The 6,000-nt window shown below is 40.8% G+C and overlaps 1 protein-coding gene across 3 annotated transcripts in view; it reads right to left on the reverse strand.

The window, feature by feature from the left end:
- LOC135098440 (uncharacterized) overlaps positions 1–5,617 on the reverse strand; it is a 55,976-nt gene extending 50,359 nt beyond the window's left edge. The window contains exons 1-4 of one of the 3 annotated variants that reach the window (XM_064000813.1): positions 3,843–5,617; positions 2,760–2,923; positions 2,293–2,429; positions 275–447 (exon numbers count right to left, since the gene is read on the reverse strand). The gene's annotated coding sequence lies outside the window, so the exon portion shown is untranslated. The remainder of the gene's footprint in view (positions 1–274; positions 448–2,292; positions 2,430–2,759; positions 2,924–3,842) is intronic. The other 2 variants (XM_064000812.1, XM_064000811.1) reach the window with 2 other exon arrangements.
- Between the last annotated feature and the right edge of the window lie 383 nt (positions 5,618–6,000).

Here is a 6,000-nt window from a genome sequence, read left to right on the forward strand (position 1 = left end):
TCAAACCAGTGACTGTCAAGATTAACATGTGTTCCTCACAAAACTTTTCCTACAGTGCAGTATACTATAATAGACACAAACACATACAAAAATAAATATTACTATTACTACTTTTCTCCTGTAAGAGGGCCACTGGCCAGGGGCAACAAAAATTTTGAATAAAAAAAGAAAAAAAAGCCCCAGTTTTACTACTACTCCAGTAGTAGTAAAACTATATAGACTACAGACAAATGAGTAGTAAATACAACATCAAATCAATCCTTTAGGACCAAACCTAGGCATGTTAATACATCACTGCAATTCTGTCTGCTGCTGATCCCGTCATACAGAATCCATTAGCTATTTGTGGTGGGTTCCCACGGCAGAGGCTTCACGCAGCAGCAGCACCACCACACGAGTAGCAGGCACACGCACCACACTCAGCCAGGAATGCACTTTCCAAGGCAACTGTGGATAATGAATAAAGAAAAAATAATAATTAGCCTTGAATTGATTTTCCAGAGCACCTGTGAACAGAGAAGAAATGAAAAGAATAGTAAATACTTCACAATAGTAAATGTGGCTACATTTCAACATATTTTTTACCTGGCTGGTCTCACAAGAGAGAACCCCTTCAGGGCCAGTTCAGGGTCAGCTCACCAGCACTATCAAAAAGACACCAAAGTCTGTACATGCTTATCTAACTGCCTGGCAAGTGTGCCATCAGCCCAAGATAAATAATAAATCTGACTAGCAGCACAGCGTATATGTCACCAGCAAGAATCAAACAGATGTACACCTGAGAAATTGGACAAACTGTACCTAAAACCATCAACAGAATTAGATTCAGGCACACTGTTAGCAAGAAAATTCCAGATTTTCATCACTCTGAGAAAAATGTGTGTCTGGCATCACAACAACTATAAGGAATGCTGACAGAAGTGGCTCAGATGAACAGGTCTGCTGCATTAACTGTATGTACGGCCTCTAGTGCTGACAGCAGTGGCTGAGGTGTACAAGTCTGTTGCATTAATTTGTATGGATGGCCTCTAGTGCTGACAGTAGTGGCTGAGGTGTACAAGTCTGTTGCATTAATTTGTATGGATGGCCTCTAGTGCTGACAGCAGTGGCCGAGGTGTACAAGTCTGTTGCATTAATTGTATGGATGGCCTCTAGTGCTGACAGAAGTGGCTGAGATGAACAAGTCTGTTGCATTAATTGTATGGATGGCCTCTAGTGCTGACAGTAGTGGCTGAGGTGTACAAGTCTGTTGCATTAATTTGTATGGATGGCCTCTAGTGCTGACAGTAGTGGCTGAGATGAGCAGGTCTGTTGTATTAATTGTATGGATGGCCTCTAGTGCTGACACAAGGGGGCTGAGGTGAACAGTAATTGGGGAGAGTCCATGAAAGTCTCCAAGAATGGAGATCTCTGCAAAAGGGAAGAGGGTCAGAATGTGCTCCACTTTGGAAGTTAAGCAGTCAAAGAATTTCTTATAGTCAGAGGAGTTAGGTGAGAGATATACAGCACAGATAAATTTAGTTTGAGAGTGACTCTGTATTCGTAGCCAGATGGTGGAAAACTCGGAAGATTCAAGAGCGTGGGCACAAAAGCATGTTAAGTCATTGCACACATAAAGGCAACATCCAGCTTTGGATCGAAAATGAGGATAGAGAAAGTAGGAGGGAACAGAAAAGGGGCTACTGTCAGTTGTCTCAGACACCTGATTTTCAGGGAGGAAAAGAAGATGAGGTTTAGAAGAGGAGAGGTGGTGTTCTACAGATTGAAAATTAGATCTTAGACTGCGAATGTTGCAGAAGTTAATGAAGAGAACGTTGAGGGGGGTGTCAAGACACTTAAGGTCGTTAACAGAAAGGCAGTCCGACCTAGGCACATTTATGGTCCCCTCCCCAGATGGGGACTCGGAGGCTGGTGTAGGAGTCGCCATGATGATTTTGAAATTTTTGAGTGAAGGGTGTGTGTGTTTTTAGGTGCTTGTAGTTTTGTGTGGAGGAAGAGAGTTGTCTTTAGAGGGCAGGCTGTGACTGCCTCCTTGTGTTGTGAGACACAAAGGGAAACGTTCAGTGAGGTCACAGCTGGGTTTAATGATAAGTTCACAGCACACCCTGAATAGTGCTTTAGACCTCACTGGGAGTAATTATCGTTTTGGCAGGTGTCTACTGCCTCCTTCTATAACTAATGTCAAGGTTTGTCACACTGTTTTCTTATGTAATACCAGTAACCAATTGCAGTCACATGAAAATCAATAAAATACATAGTTGGGTAAACATGTAATGCAATAATACTATATACCTGGGAATCTGAAGCAGTAGCTGAGGATCACTCCATTCACATCACAAACAAGTTGGATTTTCAGAGGGAGTGATAGCTTTTCCAGTTAAAGTAGAGGGCCTCGTCCACTCTTCGGGCCTTGATGGCAATGTGGGTGCCTGTGCACACAAAAGAATGTATTGGATGATCATGATACACAGTAGCTACATATATCTACCATTAATATATATATATATATATATATATATATATATATATATATATATATATATATATATATATATATATATATATATATATATATATATATATATATAGCATCCCTGCACTGGATATGCACACAATATACATAAGATATGAAAACTTTTTAATGCTTAACAAGAACTTGAGGCTGTGAGATACCTTTCACTCAAAGTAAACACCGATGAAGTGATAGATTATAACAATAGCAATAAATTTTAAACAAAATATATTATTGTTAATCTTACCATCAATGGTCCCAATAACTCTTAAGAAATTTTTGATCCTGAAGAACTGCTGTGCAGTTCTCCTTTGATCAAGGTGTGTTGAAGGCATCTTGATTTCCTGCACCGACTTATCACTCAACACAATGCACACACACTCGAAGACCCTGCTGACACTTGCGTAAGTCCTGAAAGCAGATTATAAGCCATTAGTTTTCATTTTATTTATTTTAAATAAGATACATCTTTCTGCTGTAAGCAAAAAAAAAAAAAAAAAAAAAAAAAAGAAAAAGAAAAAAAAAATCAGCAACATAAATTCAATGATCCCTCTATATGTAGTGCACCGTTCAAGTACACCCAGGTGTACTTGATGGCACGTTTGGTAAGGTTAGCATCATCCCTCATCCCTCCTTATTAATCATACATTCACATATTTTGACACTAGGAACTAATCTTGACATATTCCTAACACTGGATTACAACTTTATAAACTGTGGCATGCAGTAGATTGACTTTTATGCCTTTTACCCTTGAAAGTCAGCCACACTTAAATATTATTCACCATACTGAACATCAGTTTATTCACCTACAAAAGTTATTAATGGGATATTGTGCAATTTGTAAAAAAAAAAAAAAAAAAATAGTAGTAATTGTTTAGAGTCCCCTCTTGTCCTTATTACACGTCTATCCTCTTCCATTCTTTCGCATATACCTCTTGATAAACCTGAAAATATAGTATAAGGTTGGGGGAGATGTGTCCCCATCCTTTAGGGGTGTTCCAGAAGTTATACTAACTTATATTAGTGTCCTTAAGGGTGGGTCTAGCCCCCATGGTTACGTTAGATTAGGTAATGTTTCATATAAAAGTGTACGGTGACTAACCTAACCACTGTTAACCTCTGGGTGGCCTTCGCCCATCCCCTGAACCCCCTGAAGAACAGGATCACTTCTTCCTCGCCTTAAAGTTATGTTTTGTGTACCTAAAGGTATATGCGAAGAATGTAAGAGAATAGACCAGTAATGAGGTCAGGGAAAGGGCTCCCTGACAATTTCCACAACAGCCAGCCCCTGTGCTGAATGAAGCATGCAACACCAGTATCATCTTACCTGCAGTGTCTCCAATGACGTTTTGGAAGGACCCACTGGCAACTGCCTAGGGAAGTGGTATTTGAGCATCAGCTCATTATCACTCAATGCCAAGGAATCAAGGCGATTCCAAAAGCGCCTTTCTCGCCTCAAGGCACGAACGTGGAAGTATGCAAAGAAAATATCCAATATATGCAGGAGAAGCGACGAAAACAATACTTAATCACAATACAAACTTATTGCTGCGAGGCGGAATGGGGAGCGCGCACGTGTGGGGCAAATCAGCCTCTTCCTTTTCATGCTTCGTTTTCAGTGTTCCATGCAAGATTTCACTTTATGCATCGCAAAACCATACTTTCTTGGTGATAAAGCTTGTAAATAATAATAAAAAGAAAAGTTATTTTGTGCACATAAATATTTAAATAAGAGTTTTCGGGCGAGTTAACTTACACCACCTCAGGAGGTGGTGTAACTACCTTGTACCATGGCAACACCAACCTCTTATGCGTTCGTGGATACCATTTGGCTGCCGGAGGTTGATAATAACCGTTTCGTGGATCTGGCCCCTGATGACTGGGAAGATCACTGCTGGGAGCAAACTTGGAAAGATGACCTTGGGTGAGTCCGGGCATTGAGAAGGGCTGGGTGGGGAGTGGTGGTGGCGATGAGGCTTGACCTCGAGTACTCGGATGGGAGAGGTGGGGGTGGCTCGGAGAAGGAACCAAGGGATACCCACAATTCAGGAAGAAGCATGAACGGCAACCAGCAAAGAGGAGCGGCGTGATGAGTAGGAATAGGCGGCGACAGGTTTGATGGCAGACAGGTGTGACCACGGGGATGAGTCAGGAGCGGAGAAGAGGCAGAAGCGGCAGGGAAGATAGCACGTGGAGAGTGTGGTAACCCACGATTTGAGCGTGGTAGGAAATGACAACGCCTCGCAACTTGCCTGCGATGGGATATGATACTCTTGTCTCAGCATGTACTGGATTTTGAGAAAGTCGAGAGTTCGTGTCTTCGATCGCACAACACCGTTGCTACCACTGTTTCCGTAAATTTTGGCCACTTGTTGTCACCAGTGTTCCAGATGATGTTGACCACACTGTTTTGATGATGTACTTCTTACCGCTCCGTTGAAATTATCAATGTCTCTGTTGATGATGCTTGGTGTGGTGGTGGCTGCTCTGGAGGACCGCGTAGTAGCTTGATATTGTTGGTAGCGTGGAGGTCGTGGGTAGTGGTTTGATATTGTTGATTTGTGCGAGCAAAGGACATTCTATAAAAGTTCTAGATTTAATAATGGATAGAATGTACACACATGATATCGAGACACAATTGATTACAGACGTGACGATACCGATGTGCTCCTCTCTGAACTGATATGAACTGGACTGAATGTGAACTGATCAAGTCTGACTCTCTCTGAAGACTCTCGGAAGACTGACTCTCCGAAGACTGACGATCTAGCTACGCGTACATGAAGAATGTACATGGGATGAAGAAATGGCCAATGAGATGCTTGGAAATGGGATGAAGGAACCAATGACGGCGGTCGTTATTTTGACTAATGACCAGGGAGGACGACAGGAACAGGCGATGCAGGTGCTTTCTCTAAGGACTGGCAGAAATGTAGGGAAGGAAGATGTGGTATTATTCCCTTGAGAGGGAGAGAGGAAGAAGAAAGGTTAAAAATAAATCATTCTGGCTGGCCATGTGGGCAAACGTGGAATGAAATATATAAATGACGAATATATATCAAAATAATTGTTTTGATAGTGTGTGTGTGTGTGTGTGTGTGTGTGTGTGTGTGTGTGTGTGTGTGTGTGTGTGTGAGCACGGAAATCATCTAGAGTTCTTTCTTTTCTTCACTTTATTTTTTGTAAAGTTTCACTTTCACATAAGGCATATTCAGGCTAAGACAAATAATTATATTTAGTACAATACAAAAAAATGAAAAACAATAAATAAATAAATAAATAAATAAATAAATAAATAAATAAAGGATAAAAAAATAATAAAGGACACAATAAAAAAAGGAGAAAAAACAAAGAACCGACATATATAATATGGTAGGTCACATTGTTTACTAAAAAAAAAAAAAAAACATAATAAAAAGCAGTAAAGACAATGTATGGAGCAACCTTTCCTTCTTGCTGGAAGTTTGCCTACATTCAACCTGTTC

The sequence above is a fragment of the Scylla paramamosain genome, unplaced genomic scaffold (genome assembly GCF_035594125.1).
Source record: "Scylla paramamosain isolate STU-SP2022 unplaced genomic scaffold, ASM3559412v1 Contig62, whole genome shotgun sequence".
NCBI lineage: Eukaryota > Metazoa > Arthropoda > Malacostraca > Decapoda > Portunidae > Scylla > Scylla paramamosain.